This window comes from Oryctolagus cuniculus, chromosome 6 (assembly GCF_964237555.1).
Source record: "Oryctolagus cuniculus chromosome 6, mOryCun1.1, whole genome shotgun sequence".
In the NCBI taxonomy this organism is placed as follows: Eukaryota; Metazoa; Chordata; class Mammalia; order Lagomorpha; family Leporidae; genus Oryctolagus; species Oryctolagus cuniculus.
The window spans coordinates 123,019,495-123,047,075 of NC_091437.1; positions in this window are offsets into that span (position 1 = coordinate 123,019,495).

The following is a 27,581-nucleotide window of genomic DNA, read 5'->3' on the forward strand; positions in this document are numbered from 1 at the left end:
CTCATTGGCTTTGAGTCTGAGCTGGGGAGCTGGCAAGGGCCTGAGTGACTACTTTGCTCCTTGAAGGGAGTCCATATTGGTTCACTCTCCTTCTTCCACCAAAGTGCCAGACTTAATTTGCTTAGGTGGAGCTGCAACTGATCTCTGTCCTGACTCACGGGATGGCAAGCAGCTTGTGGTGGGGACAAAGCAGCTCACAGCGCAGAGAGCAGCGCCCCCTGCACCCTGTGACTGTGAGAGTTCTGGGCGTAGGTCATGGAGCTGAGAGGATGCAGTATGTGGCTGAGTTCCTATGTCGCTGTGCAGTCTGACTGCAGAAACTCAGACTTCCCTGTGCACTTGGAATAGATCTCATCAAGGTCTCAGGGAACATACTGCAGAATGTGCCATTGCTCTGTATGGAACACATGCCTGGGTGGCTGGGAGTGCAGGTGCCATAAGCTCAATCTAGGTTATGAATCAGTTGGTTCACCTTGATACAGAGAAGGTCTGGGACTGTGGACACACTAGCCAACTCCAATATCCTCTCTCCCTACAGTCTAGTCAGGAATGCTAGGCCATGTACAACTTGGGTGTCACTCTGGAACCTTGCCCCACCCACAAACAGTAGCCAGACCTCCCTGGCTGCACCCAGTACACACACTTAAAACTCCGATATAGGTGTGAGGTACCCCACCAAGCCACAGAGGTGCATTTCCAAGAATAAAGCCTTCAATCAAAAAACAAAAACCCATCCCCCAGAGGAGAAAAGTTGTTGATGCATAAAATTCATTGTAAAAGCACAAGAAACATGAACAAGGCAGGCAATATGACTCCCCAAAAAGAACACAATAATACATTAATATTAGACTGTGAAGAAGGGCAGATTGATGAAATGCCTGAAAAGGAATTCAAAAGAATGACTGCAAGGTTACTCAAAAACATAGAGAAGCAATTAAATGAAATAAGGAAATCTGTATATGACATAAATGAGAAATTCTGCAGATAGAGATATTGAAGGAAAATCAAACAGAAATATTAGAAATGAAATATTCAATAAGTGAAATTTGAAGTGCTGTAGCAGTTAAAGCCTCTGCATATAACAGTAGCATCTTGTATGGGCACCAGTTCAACAATATACTCCTATTTAACCATTTTAAAAAACAGAAATGGAGAGTGGAGAATACTGAGGACTCTTGGCCTACCAGTAGTATTTTGTTCTTTTTTTTTAAAAGATTTATTTATTTATTTGAAAGGCAGAGTTACAGGGAGAGAGTGATGGAGATAAAGAGTGAGATCTTCTATCCACTGGTTCACTCCCCAAATGGCTATAACAGCCAGAGCTGGGCTGATCTAAAGCCAGGAGCCAGGAGCTTCTTCCAGTCCCTCACATGGGTGCAGGGGCCCAAGCACTTGGGCCATCTTCTGCAGCTTTCCCAGGTGCATTAACAGGGAGCTGGATTGGAAGTGGAGCAGCCAGGACTTGAACCGGTGCCCATTATGGGATGCTGGTGTGCAGGCAGCAGCTTTACCCACTATGCGACAGCACCAGCCCCTGTTATGTTCTTAATTTGGGTGTTGGTTATGAGTGTGATAACATAAAAACCTCACTCTGTACAGTTATGTTCATTTATTTGTATGTATACAATATTTTAATAAAATTCATAAAAAATTAAGAACATGGCAACACATATTGTATGGATGGCTGCATATGGGAGCCCCAATCTTCAACTGGCTCTCTTTATGTTTTCCTATATCGGATTTCCAAAAGCAAGGAAGCCAAATAGGTTCCCTCCTGCATGCCAGTCCTAGATTGTTAAATATAACTGCATGGAGAACTGAGTTGAGAAAGATCCTAAGGATGTATCTATGTTGGTTTAGCAGAAATAAGGAGAGTGGTCTATTAAGGATGTCAACCTTGAAAAGGAAAGCAGGAAGTATGGCAAGCATAGTTGTAATATTTTCCTAGAAGCTATTGTGGGGATCAAGCCTCCTGGTGGGGGTCAGATCATCTCAGCTGTGGGAGAAAATGAGCAATTGAGACTGAGAAAAGGCAGGACCTGACAGTAAGTTTGTTGAAATGCCGTTTGCCGCCTGTGCGGAATGCAGTTACACTACAGCTGACACATGATTAAATGCAAGTGAGATGATTAGTCTGAACGGGCTTCAGGCTTTGGGTTCCTGGCTTTTTTCCTGATGATTTTCAATGAGTAATAATAACACACTGATAACTTCCACCTAGGAAGAGAGCACAAGGGCACAAGAGGACTTTGATGCCCACCATAACCAGGCTTGTGTTCACCCTGACAGTGGCCCTGTCTCATTAAATTGATACTTATGCAAGCCCCTTTTGCACTCATATGGCAGGGGTTCCTTTCATCAGGTGGCTTGATGCAAAGAACATGGTGCCTGATGAAACCTTTTCTGACAGTAACTAAAGGTAAACATTAAGCCTTCAATTTTTGATGCTTGCCTTGATTAATTCAGCCTTGTGAAAGCAAGCCATAAAGCTAAGGTGTCTCTGTGTAGTGTCTCTTGCAAAATTACTTTCTATTTGTCCAAGACTAAGCATCTCTTTTTCTATAAGAAAGGAGAGAGACACTTTATTCCAGGCAGATGTAAAACCTGGATTCTGCCCAATATTCTGTAAGGTCTTGGGGTTTGCATAGCTCAGACGCTTGGGACAACACAATGTAAGTTAGATGTTTAACTTCTTGGGGCTTTCCCCCAAAGGTCACTGAGTCTCTCTGCTGCCCAAGAGTATCCCTGGTAGAAAGTCAAGAGCCCAAGTCAGCCAGTTTTAAGTTATTTGCCACTGTTTCATGTATGCAGAGGCAATGTTAAAAGATTCTGTCACTCATTACCAAAGTGACCCACACTGGTATGTGTGTGTGCGTATCCTTATCCATCTCTCTTCTCGGTTTTTTTTTAACTGTCTTTCAATGCATTTTTATTATATTTTCCATAAAATTTTGCATGGTCTTAAAGTTACCACTATATATCTATTAACTTTGAGTGTTGTTTTGATTTTCATATTCCATTTTAAGGGTGTGCTGGTGTATATAAATTCATTTGTTTTGTTCATTCTCTTGTTTATTCATTTTTAAAGACTTATTTATATTTGGAAGGCAGAGTTACAGGGAGAGGGGGAGAGACAAAAAGCAAGATCTTCCATATGCTGGCTCACTTCTGCAACAGCTGAAGGCTAGGGAAGGCCAAAGCCAGGAGCCCAGAGCTCTCATCCAGGTCTCCCACATGGATTGCAGCTGCCCAGGTACTTGGGCCATCAGCTACTGCTTTCCCGTGCCCAACGGCAAGGACCTGTACCAGAAGTGGAGCAGCCAAAACTTGAACCAGGGCTCACATAGAATGCCAGTATCACAGGTGGCAGCTTAACCCACTGTATCACGCTGCCAGCCCCTTATATTGCTCATTCTTGAGCTTATTTTTGTTCAGTTTTTCTAGCCACACTGCTAACCTTGTTCATTAATCCTGATCATTCATCTGTAGATTCTTTTTATTTTCCTTATAGACAATTTCATATTCTGTTAATATTGATACTTAGGATCCTTCCTTTCCAACCTTATTTCTTCCCTTTACTAAACTAGTTAGGGCTGCTATTGAAACATGAAATAGAAGTAGAGATATAAGCACTGTAGTCTTACTTCTGATATTAAAGGGAATATCCTCACTATTTCTTCAATTCTTATGTTTGGGATATTTTTGGTAGATTTTATGAGGTTATTTAATAAAGTTTCTTCCTAAGTCTGCTAAGAATTTACATCATGAGTACAAACTGAATTTAGCAATAGGTTTTCTGTAAGTACTGAGATAAGTTTATAGTTTCCCCCTTTAATTTACTAATGTAGTGAGTCATAGTATTTGGCATTTTAATGTTAAACTAACCTTGCATCTTCAGGATAAATCCATTTTATTCATGAGATAAATTACTTTCATGCATTGCTCAGTTTGCTAAGATTTTGTGTAGATTGTTTGCATATATGTTCATAAATGACATTGGAGTATAATTCGCATTTCTTAAACTGCCTTTGTCCAGTTTTGTGTTAACACTATGCTAGACTCATATTCTAGAATAATTTTTATAAAATTGAAATTAATTACTCATTGAATGTTTAGTACTACTTAATAGTACTTCATAGACCTGAATTACTTTTCATGGGACCATTTCCTATTACTGATTAAGTATCTGTGTTGCTTGTACAACTAATCATACTTTCTGTTTTCTCTTGAATCAATGTTGGTGCATTACATTTTTCTAACATTTGTTGATTTCACCTAAATTTCTAAGTCTCCTTGCATCAAGGTGTTCAAAAGGCCTTATTTTTTCTTAATGTCTGCAGCATCAGTATCATATCTTGCACATTTCTAGTGCAATGATCATTCATGTCACCCTTCTTTAATTTTTCATTGTGCCAATTTTGTTAGCCTCTCTTTAAAAAGGGCTTTGTTTACTCCTCATTATATATTCTTTTTGCTTTTATCTTTGTTATTTCTCTCCTTCCACTTTCTTCTGGTTTATTTTCCTGCCCTTTTTATAATTTCTTAAGATATATACTTAGTTCATTAATTTTCTGCCTTAATTCTTGTCTGTTTTTTAGAATATATATTTATCCCCTCAGAGGGAACCTGGAAGTTTTGTTAAGCATTCTTTTCCTTTTTAAAAAAAGAGATTTGTTTATTTTATTTGAGTTAGAGCTACAGAGAAAGAGGAGGAGAGTCAGAGAGAGATATTCCATCTGTTCGTTCACTCCCCAAATGGCCACAATAGCCAGAGCTGAGCCAGTCTGAAGCCAGGAGCAAGGAGCTGCTTCCAGGTCTCCCTCATTGGTGCAGGGGCCCAAGCACTTGGACCATCTTTTGCTGCTTTCTCAGGTGCATTAACAGGGAGCTGGATTAAAAGTGGAGCAGCTGGCACTGTGGCTAAGTGGTAAAGCTGCCACCTGCAGTGCCAGCATCCAGCTCTCTGCCATGGCCTGGGAAAGCAGTAGAAGATGGCCCAAGTCCTTGGGCCCCTGCACCTGCATGGGAAGACCCAGAGGAAGCTCCTGGTTCCTGGCTTCAGAAGGGTGCAGCTCCGGCCATTGCTGCCATTTGGGGAGTGAACCAGCAGATGGAAGACCTCTCTCTCTCTCTCTCTCTCTCTCTCTTCCTCCTCTCCTTTTCTCTTTCTGTAACTCTGACTTTCAAATAAATAAAAAAAATCTTAAAAAAAAAAAAGTGGAGCAGCCAGGACTTGAACCAGTGCCCATGTGGGATGACAGTGCTACAGGCAGCAGCTTTACTTGCTATGCCACAGCGCTGACCTCAAGCATTATTTTCAACACTACTCTGTTTTAAATATGTTGTCATTCTCTTCATTATTTCTCCTTTGGCCTTGGAACTGGGAGCAATGGTTTTTAATTTCTAAATAAATTAAAAATTTGAGTCAAATTTTTCTTTCTTATTTTTAGCTTAAATAAGCTTTCATTAGAAAATATTATATGTATGATAAAAATCTCTTTGATTTTTTGAAATTTCTTTGGGGACTGATAATGTGGTTGATTTTTATAAATATTCCTTGTGTTCCTCTAAAGAATGAGCTTCTTATAACTGATGCAATTTCCATTTATGGAAATGAGTTATAACTAAATGGAACTTTTTCACTGTGTTATGCAAATTATATCTGTCCTTAGTGATTTACTTTATAGACTGCTTGTCTTATTCCTAAAGGAGACATATTAAAATCTCCTGGGTGAGTGTCGTGGCACAGCAGGTTAGGCCACCATTTGGGGTGCCTGTATCCCATATCAGAGTGCTAATTGGAGTCACTGGCTACTTTGTGTTTCCAAGCCAACTTCTTGCTAATGTGCCTAGGAAGCAGCAGATGATATCCCAAGTATTTGGGTTCCTGCCACCAATGTGGGAGACCTGGAAGGAGTTCTGTCTCTTGGCTTCAGCATGGCCCAGCCTTGTCTGTTGTGGCATTTGGGGAATGAACCAGAGGATGGAAAACACCTCTCTCTCTCTCTCTCCACCACCTCCCTGTCACTCAGCTTTTCAAATGAATAAATAAATCTTTATAAAATAGTCTCCCAGCATGATGGGGAATTTGTCTGTGTTTGCTTGAAATTCTGTAAATTTTCACTTTATTTTGAGGCTACATTATTCAGATTCATATAATTTTTGAATTATTGTGTCTTTCTATTAAATCTAACCATCTCAGAATGAACAGATATTCTTTCAGTAGGAATTCTTTTCCTCCTATGGTTTATTTTTATATCAATAAAGATGAACCAGTTTTCTTTTAATTAGCATTTGCCTAATGTAAACTTTTGCCTAGCTAGTGATAGAATAAACCAGATTTTATGTTCTATTCTGATCATATTTGTCTTTTAACTGGAATGTTTAGTTCATTCTCCTGTTTTATAATCACTGATCTATTTGAATTTATTTTAGTCACTTTAATTCTATCTATCATACCTCTTAACCTCTCTTTTTTTCTCCCCATCTTTTATGTGCTTCTGCATAATACAGAATATCTTCTGTCTGATCTTCCAGCTCACTAATTCTGTTCAGCTATATCTAATGCATTTGTTAACATACAATTCATATGGAAATTTAAATTATAATATTATTCTGAGAAGTGCTAGCTTATCTGCTTCAAATTTGCATGTCTGTTTTTATAGTTTGTTTCCTGCAGCTCATATTTTCAAGCTTGTCTATTCCTTCTTTAAACAAAATAATCATAGTTACGAATATCTAGACCTTTATTTATAGGTCTGCTTCTGCGGTTTGTTTTTTCTACTACTGCATAGTATACTTGTGGGAGTCTTTTTGTTTTTGTTTTTGCTATGAGCTAATCAGTTTTCTTAGCGATTGATTTCTGGGAAATGTTTGAGGCCCAGGGTGAACATGGACTCCTCTAGGAATAATTTACATTGGCATCTATCTTGCTCCTGGAGATCTGTCATTACAAGTCTGATTTTAAATTAAATTTTTCATTAATTTTTTTGGTCTGACAATTCCATATGAATCCAGGCTTCAAATCTGCACAGGGTCCAACTCATAGCTAAGAATTCTGGAGGACTTTTCTCCTGATGAGCATCAAGTGTTGAGACAACTCATTTTCTCTGCAATTTGGGCTGAGAGGGAGGAAGAGAACAGGTATCCCTTTATGATTTCAGCCTTTAAAGAGAGAGTCCCATTCCTAGTTCCCTGCTCCATCCACACTGGGTTTTCTCCTGGTCTCTGTTTTCTATGAGGCTATGAATTAACAAAGATTAAGTTCACCAGGATGGACAACTCTGCAGAAAACCTCATGAGCCCTCCAATGGCTCTCAATGAGTGAGACCACATCATTCTGCGTTGACAGTGACTGTTCTGTGTACCTTAGGCAGACAGAGATTTTCTTGACATAATCTGTTTAGTACTGGACTCAGATTTGGAGGGGGCTTATTTATTTTGATCATGCAATGCTACTTAAGGGTTTCATGGTTAAATATAAAGGAGATGGTACTGGCCGGCACCACGGCTCACTAGGCTAATCCTCCACCTGCGGCACCGGCACACTGGGTTCTAGTTCCGGTTGGGGCGCTGGATTCTGTCCCGGTTGCTCCTCTTCCAGGCCAGCTCTCTGCTGTGGCCAGGGAGTGCAGTGGATGATGGCCCAAGTGCTTGGGCCCTGTACCCGCATGGAAGACCAGGAGGAAGCACCTGGCTCCTGGCTTTGGATCAGCGCAGCGCGCCAGCCATAGTGGCCATTTGGGGGGTGAACCAATGGAAGGAAGACCTTTCTCTCTGTAAGGAAGACCTTTCTCTCTCTCTCTCTCTCTCTCTCTCTCTCTCTCTCTCTCTCTCACTGTCTAACTTTGCCTGTCAACAACAAAAGAAAAGGAGATGATACTGATGTGGTGGGATGGGGGTGGGTGGAGCAAGTTGAGAGTACTGTGTGACACAGCAAATGTGCTCGGTAATTCCATAGAAGAGAAAAACTTGGACCTTAGATAGCTTCACTTTACAAATGAAAAAACAACCAGAGGTGTAATATCTTGTAACAGATCACACCAATTATAAATGGCAGCACCACAGCCAAAGATCATCTAGCTTTGCCTTCCTTCCTTTTAAACTAGTGTTTTCCAAGCTATAATATGTGGAATAATAGTTTTCTCATGAGATGTCCCTCAAAGAGTTCTCTGATCAAACAAATTTAGGGATTTCTGCCTACTAGAACTCCTTGGAGACAAACAAGGCATATACAATCCAGGGTTCACAGATACAGTGAAGTAAAGAATCCTTTGTACTATCACTTTCCAAATCATTTAGCAAAAAAAAAAAAAAAAAAATCTTCTGCCACAGAACACATGTTAAAACTGCACGGAGCATTTGTGTTCCCCAAAGCAATTTAGGAAATGGTCTCCTGATGAAAGCCATCGCTGCCATTTTCCAAGCAGCACAAAACTCAGTGCAGTCATTCCATCCTCCACGAAACAAAGACAGGGAGCCCTCTTGCACATACTGTTTCCTTACACTTGAAGTTGGCATGCCCAGAGGCATACATCAAAAGTTTGTCTCATCATTGACTGGAACCTTGAACTCTACAAATTAAAACTTTAATTTTTTAAATATTATTTAAGTTGTACACATTTCATGTATTTCATATATACAGATTTAGGAACATAGTGCCTCCCTCCCGCCCGCACTCCAAGCAGTGGGTTAGAGAGGGCCTCCACTTCCAGCTATGCTGGCTTATCCTTTACCAGACCACCTCCCCTGCTAAGAACAATTGTAAATGCTGAATATAGTATTAGACACAGCTGCTTAAAGATAGCAATCATCAGTCAAGTCAGCCAAAAATTGCTAGGCCAGGACCCCAGGCACAAGAGAAAGGTACTTCTGTGAGCCTAAACTTCTCCTCTGCCAATTTGTAAACGAAGCCGGGGCAAGAGGCCAAGCTGAAAGTAACTTCTCAGAGCTCTTGGCATGTCACGATGGGACTGTAAAAGCTAAAGTCTATGTTTTAGGTGACAAATAAGTCAGTACCTCAAGTCTAAGATCCTGAAGAAAAGGAAACTTTGGGTAAGTGAGCTGAGTGACTTTCCTCAGTGAGTAATTTGCTGATTCCCAAATTGCACCATACACAACACAACTGCTGAGAGATAAAAAGCTAAGCAGAACTTTTAGGATACTCACATTGCCGGAACACAGCAGTAGAGGGAAGGAGTTCCTGGCTGAAGAGGTGCTGGTGAGCTCAGAGACCTTCCATTGAGACTCCACTGGGGCTACATTCTTTAGTAGATGAAAACTGGAAAAACATTAACCTTCAAAGAGACTGAAATCCAAATTGGAATTATCATAACTCCCAACTGGATCAAGATCATTCTGTTAATCCTCTTCGAAAACCAATAATGTCAACCAGAGTTTTTAAAATTTCATATATGTCTTTTGTCATGTAATAAAAAGAAAAATTAGTATACATGCAGGGGAAAGGACTCAATGACTGAAATCCAAGGGAAAATTAGGCAATAGAAACATAGGCACCAATGCTACAGGTATTAGATATGTCAGATAAACACTTTAAAATAACCACCTTTGATATTTTCAAGAAAATAGATAATAGGCCTGCGCCACAGCTCACTAGGCTAATCCTCCACCTGCAGCACTGGCACCCCGGGTTCTAGTTGCGGTTGGGGTGCCGGATTCTGTCCCGGTTGCTCCTCTTCCAGGCCCAGGAAGACAGAGGAGTTATGGCCCAAGTGCTTGGGCCCTGCACCCGCATGGGAGACCAGGAGGAAACACCTGACTCCTGGCTTCGGCTTGGCACAGTGTGCTGGCTGTAGTGGCCATTTGGGGGTGAACCAACTGAAGGAAGACCTTTCTCTCTGTCTCTCTCACTGTCTAACTCTGCCTGTCAAAAAAAAAAAGAGAGAGAAAATAGATAATAGATAATAGAATATAAAATTTCACCACAAAAATGTAAAATGATCATTCGAGAACTTAAAAATGCAATAACTAAGAAGAACCTAATACTGAACTTAACAATAGATTAGAAACAACAAAATGAAAGATTCATAAATGAATGACACATCAGAAGAAAATGTGTAACTGAAGTACAGCAAGGAAAAAAGATAGAAAATGCCAGAGGATAAGAAACATGCGATGTGCTTAAATATTGTAATTAGCCCCCCACAAGGAGAAGATAGAGACAATAGAGAAAAGGCAATATTTGAAAAGATAATGGCTGAGATATATCTAAAACAAATTGAAGACATCAAGCCACAAATTTTTAAAGCTCAACATATTTCAAGTAGGATAAAGAAAGTCATACTTAAGCACATCATAAAAATAACTATGGAAATCAAAATCAAAGGTGTCCCTCAAAAGTGAAACCAAGACAAAAATGTTTTCATGCAAAGAGAAAGAGAAATGGGATTGTCACCAGACTACAGTAAGGGAAGAAATAAAGGGAATTCTGGAGGCAGAGGACAATGACTGTAGGTGGAATGTGTAAATACAATAGTACAGCCACTGTGGAGCAGTAAGGAGATACCTCAGAAAGCTGAATATAAACCTACCACATGACCCAGCAGAAATGAAATCAGCATGTGAAAGAGTTTCTGTACCCCATGTTTATTGCAGCTCAATTCACAATAGCTAAGACATGGAATCAACCTAAATACCCGTCAGCTGAAGTCTGGATAAAGAAATTGTGGGATCTGTACATCATGGAATACTACACAGTGGTAAAAATAAATAGATAAATAACAAGGAAATTCGGTCATTTGCAACAAAATGGATGAAACTGGAAAACATCATACTTAGTGAAATAAGCCAGTCCCAAATGGACTAATACAATGTTTTCTCCCTGACCTGTGATAACTAATAAAGCACCTAAAAGGCAATCTGTTGAAGTGAAATTGACACTTTGAGAGGCAATGACTTTGAACAGCCCTTGTCTCAATTGTTGAAGAACAGGTTGTTTTTTTATTTTCTTTTTTTAAGATTTATTGTACTTATTTGAAAGACAGAGGTCCAGAGAGAAAGAGGTCTGCCATCCACTGGTTCACCCCCCAAATGGCTGCAGCGGCCAGAACTGAGCTGATCTGAAGCCAGAAGCTTCTACCCAGTCTCCCATGTGGGTGCAGGGGCCCAAGGACTTGGGCCATCTTCCACTGCTTTCTCAGGCCATAGCAGAGAGCTGGATAGGAAGTAAAGCAGGTGGGACTCAAATCAGTGCCCATATGGGATGCCAGTGCTACAGGCCAGGGCTTTAACCCACTGGGCCACAGCACCAGCCCCCAGGTTTTATTTTTTTTCTCCCCATACTATTTGTTGAACTCTCTACTTAACACAGAGTTAATCATATGTGTATAAAGTTAATTGGAAATAGATATTAGTAAAAAATGAGGGGGACTAGGAGAGGGGAGAGGATGAGGGGTGGGAGAGTCGGGGGGATGGCAGGTACAGTGGGACGAATCACCATGTTTCTAAAGTTGTAATTATGAATGTATGAAGTTTGTATTCCTTAAATAAGAGGTTTCTGGAAAAAATTAAAAAATAGAAATAAACATATGGAAAGGATAACTTTATGAATGAATCTAAATGAAAATTAGATGATAATGGTGTTTGTTTGATATAGAATATATGGATAATTAAAATGTTTGACAAAAATAGCAAAGGCAGGAAGTGGCAAAAGATTAAAATAAACCAAGTTTCCTTCCATCTCTGAGATGTGCTAAAGGTATTCATTTATAGTATACTCAAATAAGTCAATTGCTTATGTTGTAGTTTATTGGGTAATCATTAACAGAATAAAATAATAATTAAAAACTTTGGTTAGGCCATAGATAAATAAAAAAAAAGAAGAAGAACATATAGACAGGTAGAAAACAAACAGTAATATAAAAAAGACAAAAAATATAAATATACCAATTACACTAATTGTAATATATGAAATATTTTAGAAGTAAAACTTGTTAGACATATTGTCAATAACCAATTACATGCTGATGACATTAAATAGAGTTGAAAGTAAAAGTATACCATGGAAGTAATAAATAAATAAATAAATAAACAAGCATGAAATAAAAGCAGATGTTGCTTTATTAATGCTAGGTAATGTAAGTTAGGGCAATGAAATTACCAAAAATAGAGACCTTTTACAACTATAAAAAGTGCCAACCCATGAAAAAGACATAACAGTCCCAAATTTGTATGCCCTTGATAGCATAGCTCAAAACATTTAAACTTTAAAACCTAGGGGAGAGACAGAAAAGTTCACAACACAGTGGATGCTTTAATACAATTCTTATGGTAACTGACTGAACAATAATAATGAATTAGTAAATATAAGAGACATTTCAACAACACAGTTACTAATTTGATCCAAAAGGCACATATAGAATATGTCACCCAACATCTGGAAAGTATACTTGTTTTTCAAATATATATAAAGCATTTACTTAAATTGACCATAAGAAGGACTACAAAGAAAGTATCAATACATTTTAAGAATTAAAATTATATAAAGTGTGTTCCCTGACCACAATATAAGCAAGCTATAAGTCAATAATAAAAATACAATTAAACTATCTCTATATATTTATAATTGACCCATAGGGTCAAGGAGAAATTAAAATGGACATCAGAAAAAATATTTTTAGCTGATTAATAATAAAATTATATCAAATCTCACAAGATGCAGCTGTACCTGCAGAGAAATCTATAGTTTGAAATTCATTTATTTGAAAAGAATAAAGCTTGAAATGTAATGATCTGAAGATCCAACTCAAGAACATTTTAAAAGTCATAAAGATAAAAAATTAATGAAATAGAAAATAAGTATGCAATAGAGAAAATTTACAGGGACAAAAGTTGATCTTTTGAATACAACTTTATGAACTCCATAAAGCAAGATTTTAGAGCAATATTGAAGAAAACATAAAAAAGAAATATAAATTACCACTAACAGGAATGGAAACAAAAACAGCACTACAGATCTTATAGACATGTAAAAGGCAGAAGGAATGTATTATGAACAACTTTATGGCAATGCAACTGAAAATTTAGATGAATGAAGCCCTTAAATAATTTTAATGCAGGGGCTGGCACTGTGGGCGCTGGTTTGAGTCCTAGCGGCTCTACTTCTGATCCAGCTCTCTGTTATGGCCTGGGAAAGCAGTGGAAGATGGCCCAAGTGTTTGGGCCCCTGTACCCACATGGGAGACCCGGAAGAAGCTCCTGGTTCCTGACTTCGGATTGGTGCAGCTCCAGCCATTGTGGCCATCTGGGGAGTGAACCAGCAGAGGGAAGACCTCTCTCTCTCCTTTCCCTTTCTCTTTGAGTAACTCTTTCAAATAAATAAATAAATCTTTAAAAAAATTTAACTCACCAAACTGACCCCCTCAAAAAAGACATAAAAATACAACAATGAACAGCCTTCTATTTAGTTAAGAAATCAAGTGATAAAACAATTTTTAAATTCCCATTTAAGAAGTGGGCCAGTTGTTTGGTGCCACAATGAGATTCTTGGGGTGTCTGTATCTGATATTGGAGTGCCTGGTTGAAGTTCTGGCCACTCTGCTTCTGATCCACCTGCCTGCTAATGCACTTCCTGAGTCAGCAGGTGTGGCTCCAGTACAAGAGTCCCTGCCACCCACATGAGAAACCACAATGGAGTTCTAGGCTGCTGCCTTCTGCCTGGTACAGCCCTGGTTGTTGGAGCCATTTGGAGGGTCAACCAGCAGTAGAAAGATCTCTCTCTGCCTCTCTGCCTTTCATTTATATAATAAGTAAATTAAAAATATAACAAAATTTTTAAATGAAGGATAGAACAAATTTTTCTAAATATTTTTTAAAGATCTGTTTATTTATTTTTTATTTTTATTTTTGACAGGCAGAGTTAGACAGTGAGAGAGAGAGAAACAGAGAGAAAGGTCTTCCTTCCGTTGGTTCACCCCACAAATGGCCGCTACGGCTAGCATGCTGCGCTGATCCGAAGCCAGGATCCTCTTGGTCTCCCACGTGGGTGCAGGGCCCAACTACTTTGGCCATCCTCCACTGCCTTCCCAGGCCACAGCAGAGAGCTGGACTGGAAGAGGAGCAACCAGGACAGAACCAGCGCCCCAACCAGGACTAGAACCCAGGGTGCCAGCGCCATCCTCCACTGCTTTCCCAGGCCATTAGCAGGGAGCTGTATTGGAAGTAGAGCAGCCAGGACACAAACTGGCACCTATATGTGATGTCAGCATCAAAGGCTTAACCTACTACACTACAACACTTGCCCATCTAAACATTTTCAAAATAACAATTATTTTTTACATACTCTTCCAGATAATAATTTAAAAACTGTGTGTGTGTGTGTGTGTTATGAGGCCAAGATAACCTTAATACCAAATCTGACAGAGAACAATAAGACACAAAATCACTCTATGATATAATCATAAATATTAGCCAATCCAGTCTAGCATAGGTAGAATACATCATACAACATGATTATGTTTGAATGATTTCAGGAATGAAAGGTTGATTTAACATTTCAAATCAGTCTTCATAATTCACCACGCTAACAGAATAAAGAAGAAAGTTATATGTTACTCGCAATGGAAAACAGATAAAACATTTAATACAAATCAATATCCATTCATTATAAAAACTCAACAACTAGGCACAGAAGTAAATTTCCTTGTAAAGAGGACTTCTCTAGTAACAGTATATACAGGAAGCACCATTGTTGTTTAACGTTGTTAAGCTATTTGATTATTGGAAATTTCAAACCCACCCTTCTTCACTGCATGATGGAGGACAGGGACCCTGCAAACCCCATTTCACTTTGGCAGCTGGTCCTGGGTTAAGCTGCACTAATAGGGGGCACGAGAGAGAGGCTGCAAGGCTACAGAAGAAATACGGAGCCTTCTCCCTCGTTTTCTTCAGTTCCTGTTTGTATCCACACATCCGAAGTTCATCCTGGCGGTGACAGTTGTTGCCAATGGCATCTGTTGATTCCAGTTTGCAATTTTTCCCTGCTGTGGAATTACCCCTTCAGAAATACTAAGACCAGCCCTGGAGTTGCCCCCTCCTCAGAGGACTGTACCAGGTTCCAAGGGGACCCTCCTCAAGGTCCCCAGGCACCAGCACCAGTCAGGTAATGACCTGTGCCCAGGAGTTCTGACCTAAGTCCATGAAGACTTTCACCTAAGCCATTCAGTTTGTTTGTCTCTTTGTTTATTTGAAAGTCAGAATTACACAGAGAGAGGAGAGGCAGAGAGAGAGAGAGAGAGGTCTTCCATCTGCTGGTTCACCACAATGGCCAGAGCTGTGCCGATCCGAAGCCAGGAGCCAGGAGCTTCTTCTGGGTCCCCCACATTGGTGCAGGGGCCCAAGGACCCGGGCCATCTTCTACTGCTTTCCCAGGCCATAGCAGAGAGCTGGATCAGAAGTGGAGCAGCTGGGACTCGAACTGGCGCCCATATGGGATGCCGACACTTCAGGCCAGGGCGTTAACCTGCTGTGCCACAGCGCTGGCACAGCTATTCGGTTTTATTAGTATCAACCTCTTCCCTTTGCTTTCCCAGCTCCAAAATAGTGGTTTCACCTCTGGGATCTCTAGAATCTCCTCTTTACCTTTCTTCTTCTCCAACAAGTAGTTAGTTAACAATTCTTCAAATCAAATCCTATCTCAGAATACCTAGTGTGGTTTCTGTGTCCTAATTGAAACTGGAGCCAGCATTGTGGCAGGTTAAGCCTCTGCCTGTGGTGCTGGCATCTCCTATGTAGGCACTGGTTCAAGTCCCAGATTTTCCAATTCCAGTCCAGCTCCCTGTACTGTGCCTGGGAAAGCAGCGGAAGTTGGCCCAAGTTCTTGGGCCCCTAGACCCATGTAGGAGGACCAGAAGAAGCTCCTGCCTCCTGGCTTCAGCCTGGCCCAGCCCCAACCATTGTGGCCATTTGGGGAGTGAACCAGTGGTTGGAAGACATTCTCTCTCTCTCTCTCTCTCTCTCTCCTCCTCCTCCTCCTCCTTTCTCTGTAACTCTTCCTTTCAATGAATAAAAAATAAATCTTTTTCAAAAAAGACTACCACAGATGATCCTTCTATAAAATATACTGGAGGTCCCAGTCAGTATGGTGAGACCAGACAAAGAATTAAATAGTAAAAAGATTAGAAAATATAGACAGTTCTTCCTATAAAATGATTATATAGAAAATACAAAAGGATGCATGTTTGAATTATTAAAATAAATAAGTGGATTTAGCAAGATTGGTAGATAAACATATCCCAATCAATATGAAAACTAAATTCTATTTCTAATTTCCAGCCACAAATAAGGAGAAAATGAAAAATTTTAAAAGATTACATAGTAGTATCGAAATCACACAATATCTGTAAATTTGAGGAAAAGTGCACAAAGAATTCTTGACAAATTTTCAAAAGACTTAGGCAAACAAAATAATCACATTCACCAGGCAGGATTACTCTTTTTACTACTCTGAGACAAAAATAAACTTCTTTCATGCTAAACCAATGAAATCTAGGGATTTATTTGTGAGATATGTTAGTGAAATATATATATAACATATATTTACATATATATAAGAATAACAAATGTTTAGGCTGAAAATGCAAGTCAATGTAACCTTATTTTCTTTTTTTAAATATTTATTTATTTATTTATTTATTTTAAAGTCAGAGTTACACAGAGAGAGGAGAGGCAGAGAGAGAGAGGTTTTCCATAGCTGGTTCACTTCCCAGATGGCCACAATGGCTGGAGCTGCACCAAACCGAAGCCAGGATCCAGGAGCTTCTTCCGGGTCTCCCACATGGGTGCAGGGGCCCAAGGACTTGAGCCATCTTCTACTGCTTTCCCAGGCCATAGCAGAGAGCTGGATCAGAAAAGGAACAGCAGAGACTCAAATCAGTGGCCATATGGGATGCCGGCACTTCAGGCCAGGGTGTTAACCCACTGTGCCACACTGTAACCTTATTTTTTCAGAGATCAATTAACTGTCTATCCCTTAAATTGTGGTTTTTATTAGGTTTTTTAAAAAGGTTTTAATTAAAAATCAGTCTCCCTTTCTCCAGCTTTCACCATATTCCTTTCATCAGGCTGAGAATCTTCCCTCAAGGAGAGGTTGAGCCAGAGTGGTCCCAAGGCCATTCTCCTGTCCAAGGGAGGAAACCAACGGAAGAATACCTCTTTCACCATCTGCTTTCCTTCACTTCCAGAACCGTCCTATTAAAGGGCACAGAATCAGAGATTTGCCTCCCTGGCCCACTGGTGCTCTTAGAATTTCTGCTCTAATCTGCAGCACCAACAGTCGATCCTGTGATCCTCCACCTTGCCCAGCTAGTGAGTGACCCAAAGCCGGCTGACTATTGGTTCATCAGAGACAACTAAGAGTCTCCCTTCTAAGGCTCGAAGGTCATTCAGATCCCTTTTAAGTCACATCCATGCCAATAAGAAAACAAGAACCGAGGAAACCAGTCTACAAAGAGAAGCTGAGAGAAGCTGGCATTGTGGTGTAGCAGGTAAAGCTGTGCCTGCACCACCAGCATCCCATAAGGGCACCAACTGAGTCCCAGCTGCTCCACCTCTGATCCAACTCCCTGCTAACGTGCCTGGGAAAAGCTGCAGAAGATGGCTCAAGTCCTTGGGCCCCTGCACCCACGCGGGAGACCTGGAGGAAGTTCCTGGCTTTGGTCTGGCCCAGCCCTGATCTCTGTGTGTGTGTGTGTGTGTGTGTGTCCCCCATAACTCTGTTTTTTAAGTAAATATTTTAAGAGAGAGAGAGACTAGAGAGCAATGCACGTGTCTGGAGGGAGGCAGGAGCCTCTGCATCTGAAAGGAAAAAAGCAAAGAGAAACCACCTCACCACTCCTGCTCCTTTAGAGGTCTTGCTATCCTTCCTGAAAATGAGTTCAATGAGCCTTCCCCATGGGCTTCCAATAAGCCCCCTACACTTGAGCTAATTTGAGTTGGCTTCTGTTGTTTGTAACCAAATAGACCCTGATTGAGGCAGAGTGTGTTATGACAGTATTTCGCCAGAAATCTGAAAAAGAGTTGAATCCTGTCGTCTTGTGGTTATCCTCTGTTGAAGTACAATTCTCAAAATATTAAGAATCTAATTTTCATATAGATAGATAAGTAAGCACATGTCAACATTTTATTCAGCTCATTAATGAGGGAAGCAGCAGGATGACAAAATGGTACAAAAGAGAATATGAAAAAACAGGATGCCTATCATCAATGAGGAGGAACAGAATGAAGAAGTAATATTGCAAATCCAGATGCAAGGCTGGTTAATGTCCAAGAGCCCAGCAAAGCCATAATATTTGGACAGAAAATTAAAAATCATCACTGTCTTATTAGTATAGTAAAAGGTCTGAGCCCAACCAATGGTACAAGCTATGTTGCATCCCCTTAGAGAGTGAGAGGACCCTCGGGCATGCCCTTTATATCAAAACTCCTCCTCAAACTGTTCGAAAATGCAGATTCCAAGGCCCTGGCCCCAGAAATTCTGATCTTGGGCAAGGCCTGAGAATTTGTATTTTAGCAAGCTCCCAGGTGACCTTGTCAGCCAGCAAACCACACTTTCAGTAACATGACCTCAGATGACATTGAAAGGTCATGAAGTAATCCTTTTGCTTTATTTCCAAGTTCTGAATAATTTTTCTGAATTCTCCACTCAAGGTCCCCAAGGAAGAGCAAAGCCTCCAGATGAGGGAAAGCAAACTAAGGCTAAACAGTGCTTTACTTTTGGCTGAAGATTTGAGTTCAAAAATTTTGAGTGAGGAGCTTAAGCTCAATAACGCTAGGTCACATGGAGGAATCTTTTCTTCCTATGCCAGGTAGGACTGAACCAAAGCAAGCCCTTGGCCATTTTTTTCCCAATTGTTCTTTGAGTCTCTGATCTTGCTAAAGGCAATACAGGGGAAAGCTGATGGCAGTCACAGCAGTCCGGGATGGAGGGGAAGAAAGTAGAAAGGAAGAGAGAAATTCCTTCCAAAATCAGGAGGCAACCTGGTCCAGGCTGCCCTTTCACCAGACCTCAGGCTGAAGTAGAGAAGAGACCTTCCAGTGGGAGAGCAGAGAGATCCGGCCTTCCCACAGCAGCAGTCTCACTCTTCAGACTACTCTGGCTCCAAATTACAGGACACCCAGTTAAGCTGAATTTCAAATAAACAATGATTTTTTAAGTGTGTGTGTCTCAAGTATTGCATGGGACTTACTTACACTAAAAAAAAATTATACATTGTTTATCTGATATTCAAATGTAACTGGGCATCCTGTATTTTTATTTGCTAAATCTATCAACCCTAGCAAGGGACTCTCAAAAGGGCCACACCATATGCTCCAGCCCCGTGGCATAGGATACAAACTCAGATACTCATGAGTGCCAGAAGGATGCTATAATTGAAGCAATTACATTGCCGCAATCAGAGCTTGAGTGCTACTCGGAAGGGGGCAGCCACCACACAGTTCTAACCGATTGCCAGCAACAGCATTGCAAGCCAGAGTTACTAGGTCTGATTTTTCAAGAAATGCCAGAAATCGAGAGTTTTACGTAAAATCTTCCAGTATTTGACTGTTGAGAATTCAATTTTTTAAAACACTAAACTAGAGCAAGACTCTCAGCCTCCTATGGAGTTGACCCAATCTGTGTTCTCCAGCCTCACCAAAGCAGGTCTATATTCCTCCCTGGGTAAAGATCTCAAACAAGACCTTGTAGAGGAGATGAAAAGTGGAGGCCAGTTTGTCCAAATTTCCCAAGAGAATAACCTTACACCTCTTCTCCCAGATGCTAAATTCTCCAGGTTTTCATTCTTGCCTGGATTAATCCAAAAAAAAAAAAAAAAAAAAAAAAAAAAGTTTTGATAGACATTGTGGTGGGCTGTTCGCCTAGACTTTCCCAGTGGATTTCAACCCCGGCATGAGGGTTTCAGCCACATTTATCTCATCTCTCTCATTTCAACAAAGGGTTCTTGAAGTCAAATAATGGACTTAAATCTATTTAATTTCCTAAGATGGTGCTTTGCTGCACAGCCGGCCGGCGATGTGTTCTTCTACCTTCTCTGTAGCTCACACTGGCTGATGCTCTTTCTCCTGCATTTATTAAAGCATCTTTACTTCACTGTCTTATTTAAAAGATAGCTTCTATTGGTATGGAATTACAGATTGATATGTTTTGTTTTCTTTAGTACTTTATGACGTAAATTGCACAACTGTAAATTTCCCTCAAATATTTAATTCTTTATGTTTCTGCCAATAAATTTCCTCTCATCTTTATCTTGATACATCTTTCTTCTGTGACTGATTTTAATACTGCTTTTTTTTTTTTTTTTGACAGGCAGAGTTAGACAGTGAGAGAGAGGACAGAGAGAGAAAGGTCTTCCTTCCATTGGTTCACCCCACAAATGGCCACTACAGCCTGAGCTGCGCCAATCCGAAGCCAGGAGCCAGGTACTTCCTCCTGGTCTCCCATGCAGATGCAGGGCCCAAGCACTTGGGCCATCCTCCACTGCACTCCCGGGCCACAGCAGAGAGCTGGACTGGAAGAGGAGCAATCAGAACAGAATCTGGTGCACCAACCGGGACTAGAACCCCAGGGTGCTGGCACCACAAGCAGAGGATTAGCCTAGTGAGCTGCGGTGCCAGCCAATACTGCCTTCTTATCACAAATTTTAAGTAACTTGACAATGACATCCTTTGGTGGAACTTCCTTCGAGTTTCATGTGCTTGAGGCTTGTTGAGCTTCTTGGATCCTTGGATTTAGAGTTCTCAACAAATTCAGAAATTTTTCAGCTATTACTTCTCTTTTTTTTTTTTTTTTTTTTTTTTTGACAGGCAGAGTGGACAGTGAGAGAGAGAGAAACAGAGAGAAAGGTCTTCCTTTGCCGTTGGTTCACCCTCCAATGGCTGCTGCGGCCGGCACGCTGCAGCCGGCGCACCGAGCTGATCCAATGGCAGGAGCCAGGTACTGATCCTGGTCTCCCATGCAGATGCAGGGCCCAAGCACTTGGGCCATCCTCCACTGCACTCCCTGGCCACAGCAGAGAGCTGGCCTGGAAGAGGGGCAACCGGGACAGAATCCAGCGCCCCGACCAGGACTAGAACCCGGTGTGCTGGCGCCACAAGGCGGAGGATTAGCCTAGTGAGCCGCGGCGCCAGCCTCAGCTATTATTTCTTAAATATTCTTTCTGTATCTCTGCCCCTCCTTCAGAAACTGCGGTTACACACGTATTAGAGCATTAAACGTTGACTCTTGCTTTTTTAATTCTTTTTTTTTGTTATGTTTTATTTTAGATATTGCCCACTGCTGTATCTTCAAGCTCAGTAATGTTTTATTCTAATCATTTATTAATCTCATTCAGAGTGTTTCTCATCTTAGATTTCATTTTCATCTGACATGGGCAATGCACTCCTGCATTTTCCACTGCTTTGAGCTTCATGCAGCGTCAGAAAGATGCAAAACAAGCTAGAAAATCAAAGTGCACATACAAAAGTGACCAAGAAGTTTCTTTCGAAGTCTTGAATCATATGATTTGAGTCAGCTCAATGGATACTACAGAAGTTGGAGGGGAGGGAAGTAAGGGACCAACATTACACCTGCTATTTGGAGGACTCTCCTGGGAGGTTGAAGAACCTCCAGAATAAGATCTTCTCTCATTATCTGTGCTTCCTTTGTGAGAGGATGGGAAAGAATCAGAATTCAGAGTAAAGAAGAACAAGGAACCCTTCATAATCCATCTTCTTGCTTTCAGATTGTGAGATCGGGTGGATCTGGATATGAATTCCCAACTCTGCCTCTCTTGAGTCACTCTGGCAAGTTACTTCAAATCTGTAAGCCTTGGGTCTTCACCTGCAAAATGAGGATAGTACTGCTGGTCTCATGAGACTGTCAAAAGGAATAAATTGCATCATATTGGACAATGAATGCAAAGCAATGAGCATAGAATTTATTGTTATGGCATCATTCTCGTATCTGCTGCTGTCATTACCAGGACTATGATTGAAGATGAAAATATCAATAAACTAACTGACATGAAAATAATGGGTAACTCTGGGAATTGGAATTACAGGTGATTTTTTATCTCTATCTGAAATGAACATTTATTTATTTTCCCAATTAGAGAAAAAATAGATAGTACTTTTCAAAGTTGATCTGTAGGGGCTGGCACTGTGGCACAGCAGATTAACGCCCTGGCCTGAAGTGTCGGCATCCCATACGGCCACTGGTTCTAGTCCCAGCTGCTCTACTTCTGATCCAGCTCTCTACTATGGCCTGGGAAGGCAGTAGAAGATGGCCCAAGTCCTTGGGTCCCTGCACCCATGTGGGAGACCCGGAAGACGCTCCTGGCTCCTGGCTTCTGATGGGCACAGCTCTGGCTGTTGCGGCCAACTGGGGAGTGAACCATCAGTTGGAAAGACCTCTCCTCTCTCTGTGTAACTCTCACTTTCAAATAAAAAAATAACTCTTTACAAAAATATAATCTTTAAAAAAAAAAATAAGTTGATCAGTGTCCTTTTGGGATTCTCTGCAGCTCACACTGGTTGATGATTGCTTTCTGCTGCATTCCAGGTTGGGCCACAGATTTTCTGGATGCCAGACAGATACAAGGGCTCCAGACTGCATGATCACTACCAAGTACAGAACACTTAACCTCAATGATGGCTGGCAGTAGTGTGAGCTGAGATACCTAGGACATAAGATGTAAGGAGGTGCCAGCTTGACACACACAATCCTGAGAATGAGTGCCTCCTTACATCTTGTACCTTATGCAACTCCTTCCCGTCATTTTGGAGCTAGCACTGATACTAACCAGGACCGTGTCCAGAGAGACAGCCAGGACCCAAGCTTCTCCCCACCCTAACCCTTTCCAGCCCCAAAGACGGTTTATCAGACAGATCCTCATGACAAAGGTACTGCCTAGACACCCAAAGAAAAAGCAACCAAGCAAAATCCTGAAACTGAACTCTGGAGGGAATATGGCAGCTTTGGGCTCTGGCTCAAGGAATACAGTGTTGTCACATCGTGTCTAGCTCCTGGTGTTATGGTACTGTACCTCTGGCACAGTCAGCCTGTTCCCCAGATTTCAGTCTGTGCCTTTTCTCTGCCCATGTGGGTATGCGTGGGAAACCAAACCAAACAGCTCTCCTTGCCAGAAGCTGAGCTCATGGACAGTTATTTGAGAAGGTTCTGGGCTCCACCAGTGTTGATCTCCTCTTCTTGTATGAATTCAGGAGTCCTCTCTCTTAAAATGACACAAATATCTGTGGCAGTGTTATTTCCTTCAGAGCATCATGGGCCAACTCCCGACCAGCCACAGCCTTTCTCTCCCTGCCAGGAAATGGCTCCCCTTCAGGAACCCGCAGGCCCCAGAGAAGTACTGCTGGCTTTTCTTCTCGGTTTGGGTAGGTCAGTATAATGTTTGGTGTTGAAAGTGGTGCATGATTAATTTCTGCTAATGATTTTCTGCCTTGCCTCCTCGACTCCTTTCAGTCATTCCAACCAAACTTCAGCATAAAATGATTCAGTGCTTCATTTGTCTGCCTGAGGAATTCACTGTCTGATTTATCCATTTGAAGCCTCCCTTTGTCCCTAGCTCCAGTTTCCTTCTCTTCTTTGACATTTGGTGTTTCTGATTCTTCTTTTCCAGTACTGCCGTCCAACATGGAGTCAAAAAATGCAAGCAACAACAAACAGAAAGTCTGATTCTTCTGTTGTTGGCATCACTTATCAATCCCTGTCAATAACTAGCAATTTAATAGGTGTACCTTTTAATAAAGATCATCTTTACCAATTCTGCCTTCACAGCTAGATTCTCTGAATGGCCCTTGATAAATACATGCAAGATCCTATCATTCCTCTGGTCCTATCTTCTAGACTTACTCTCTTTACAATGGAATAGATGGAATAGAAAACACTCAGGTAGAGCCAGCATTGTGGGATAATGGCTTAAGCCTCCACCTGCAGCACTGGCATCCCTTATGGGCACTGGTTCAAGTCCCAGCTACTCCATTTCCATTACAGCTCTCTGCTAACGCACCTGGGAAAATCAGCAGGTGATGGCCCAAGTGTTGGGCTCCTGTCACCCGTATGGGAGACCCAGATGAAGCTCCTGGCTACAAACTGGCCAAGCCCCAGCTGTTGCAGCCATTTGAGGAGTGAACCAATGGATAGAAGTGCTCTCTCTCTCTCTCTCCCTCTTTCCCTCTCCCTCTTTCTCTGTAACCGTGCCTTTCAAATAAATAAATAAATCTTTAAAAAACACTCAGGTTTCAGAAAGCGGACTCAACCGTGTCCTGAGCTTCTCAAGTCAGAGCCACTGCAGAATGCACACTGTTAGCCTGGGGTCACTATGGTTATGAAGCAACCTAACAGTCCTGCCCTCCTTTCCTCTAGCAAGGACCGTGTTTTGATAGCCAGAATTATGGTCTGAAAAGTGAGTTTCTTTCTTTCATAGTAGACCCCCAGGTACATGTGGCTGAGCTAACTAAAAGAATAGAGAATCTCCATTGATGGAATGTATACAAGAGAATTACCAACATCCAACATACACTATTCTGACTCTTGGGTGAGTCTGAGTTAAAGTCCTTTTTCCCACTTGAATATGTCTGTCCTTACAGCAAAAGGAAATTGGTGAGCAGTGGGGAATCTGAGAGTACCCAAAGCCTCCAATGCTGACCTTCTGCCCACCATGCAAGAGAGGTGGCTGGTGACACAGATGTTTAAAGCATAGCCTGAGTTGGTACCTGGCCACAGACTATCAGTGTTACTGTGAAATGATCATCTGATTGGTAATTTAAAATTGGCATGCATTTGGTTTCATTAAATCCAAATCAAGATGAGCAGTTTCTAAATTGCTTTCCACCAGTAAACAAACTCAGTGTCTCTTGGGGGGGAAATGAAGAGGATGTTTGTGGATGAAGAGTTGTCCCTGCACAGGAAACTATAAACAAGCCAGGCTTATGTGACCCTGAATGAGGGTTAGAATAAATGGTTTGGAGCCATGACTAAATAGAGTCCCCGGATATTAGCTCCTGCCTGAGGCAGCTGAATAAAGTGAGATTTTTACCTCATCCCTGTAATTCTAGCCCATTAAAAAAGTTGACTCATTTTGCTCCCTGTATCCTTTGCTCCTGAGTTCTGGTTATTTAGACTACTCTAGATGATTCAACATGAATTACTCTACAGGTTTATTCCAAAAGCCTTTATTAAACACCTGTTTCATGCATAGCACTGGTTTGGCCCAGGAGAAGTACAAAGGTGGAAAACCACTATCAATAATATTAGGTTCATAACGGAAATATCCAAGTGGATAACACAAAATCATGAAAGAAGGTCATGATTGTTATAAAAGAGATACAAGAAAGAACAAAGTAAGCATAGAGCTCTGAGTTGATAGTGTGTAGTTAAGGTTAATTGTCTGATAGAGGCTCTATGATTTTCCAAGGCAGAGTAATAGTACACCATGATTTCCATCTCTTAGTCATGGTGCATGGTGCCTTGGTTTATGGTGAGCCGATATCCCCTCGTTAAACTCCATTTGGAAAATGCTGGGAAAACACTTCCATGGTACAGAGGACGATGTGTTTGAAAAGGGAGGTAGGGTGTGATGGAAAGACACTTTGAAATTTCCCAATATGAGGACACTGGCCTGGCCTTCTTTGTTGCATTTGGGTTTCTCTGAGGCAGAAGTGCTTGTCTGGTCAGAGCTTGCCTGTTTCACAGGAGGCAGAAATGGTTCTGTGGGGGCATTAACCCCATCTGAATACATTGTGAGGGCCCTTTTCAAAACCCTGTTTCCTTTAGCCAGTAAACATGTTTACTCAGATGTCAGTGAGCACCAAACAAATGCCTGGAGCCAAAGTTAACCAACAACATGTTACAAAGGCAAAACCACAGTGCCCCTACTTGCTTGTTGACCAAAAGACATGGTTCCCATTTATAAACTCCAGATATGCCATCACAAAGGTAAATAAAAATAAAAGAATAATAAAGTATTCTATCCATTGAAAAAAGGATATTCTAGATAAAAAAAAGTCAGACTTGTCAGAATATTGCTTTCTGTGTGAAATTTTTTCATGAATTTTATTTATGATCCAAACACATTTTAAAAATCAGATTTGTGGCAAAATATGCCTGACACTCACTCTTCTCGAAAGGGAGGAGAGAACATCCACTTTGCTTATGGCCATTTCCAAATACTGATAGAGTCTATGGTCACAGAAGGCTTCCATAGCCTTGGTAGCCCATGGCTAGAGCCTCAGGTGATCACTGACGTCATAAATTAGAGTGTTAATTGCTAAAGGAACAACAGAAGTCATTGTGCACTTACTCCCCATATAGGACCTCTGTCCCTAATGAGTTGTAAAAAAAAAAAAAAAAAAGCTGATTTAGTACATTCGCACATAAACAGAAATAAGTTTTGCAGTTGTTTCTGTAATTCTTTTCCATTATTACATACTTGTAGCTAAGGGTAAGGAGGGTGTGTCTGTGAATTATTCCTATTCAGAGAAATGAGAATGAAAAGAATTCTAGTTGTACTATTGCTGTCTGTATGACATTAAAGCTAATATTTTAATCCCATCTCAGCCCATAGCTGTGTGACCTTGGACATTTTAATTTCTTTGAGATTCTGGAAATGGGAGTCATGATTTCCTAACTTGCAGAATGGTTGTGAGGATTCAATAAGTAATGCACTAAAGTATGTAAGGGAAAAAAAATATGCTTCACTGAGTAATAGGCCATGGGAGAAGAATGTCCATCTTGGAGTCAGTTACCACCAATACTCCGAATGGCGAATTGTGTGTTACATTGGCAGGTTACAAATTGTTCTTGTATTCATGTCCTCACCTGATCCTCACAGTAATCCTATGAAGTAGTGGGGGCTTCTGTCATTCCAGTTTGACACATGAGAACACTGAGGTTTGGAAGAAGGAGTGGCTTTGTGCCTGGGTGATCTGCACAGCAGGGGAGGGTCTGCTAATGACCATTAAGTCAGTCCTTACACTCCAACCTCAGCATCCTATCCACTCCCCCATGCTGTCTCCTGGGACAAAAGCCAGCTGCTTTGAGTAGCAGATATCTCAAGGGGACAAGGAATTGCTCAGCCCTCTCATTAGTTCAAGAAGTTATCCATTCATTAAGAAGCCCTGTCTGATTTTTCTGGGCACAGGAAATACAATGGTGATAGTGATACACACTTCCATCCTCACCCAATCATAGTCACCTGGAAAAGAAACCCAACTAAATAAGCATCAGCACTAGAGTATGGGGGCAAGTGTTTAGCCTGGCAGCTGATGCCCACATCCCATGTCGGAGTTCCAGGGTTTGATAACTGCCTCTAGCTCGAGTCCAGCTTCCTGCTCATGTACACCTTGGGAGGCAGTGGTGATAGCTCAAGTAGTTGGGCTCCTGCCAACTGCTTAAAATACCCAGACTGAATTCCCAGCTCCCAGCCTCAGCCTGTCCCAGCCCAAGTCAACACAAGCATTTGGGGAGTGAACCAACAAATAGGAGCTCTCTCACTCTGTCTCTCCCTTGTCCCTTACCTCTTGAAAAAACAAATTTTTGAAAAGAAATTTTTTAAGTATTGGACTGTGAT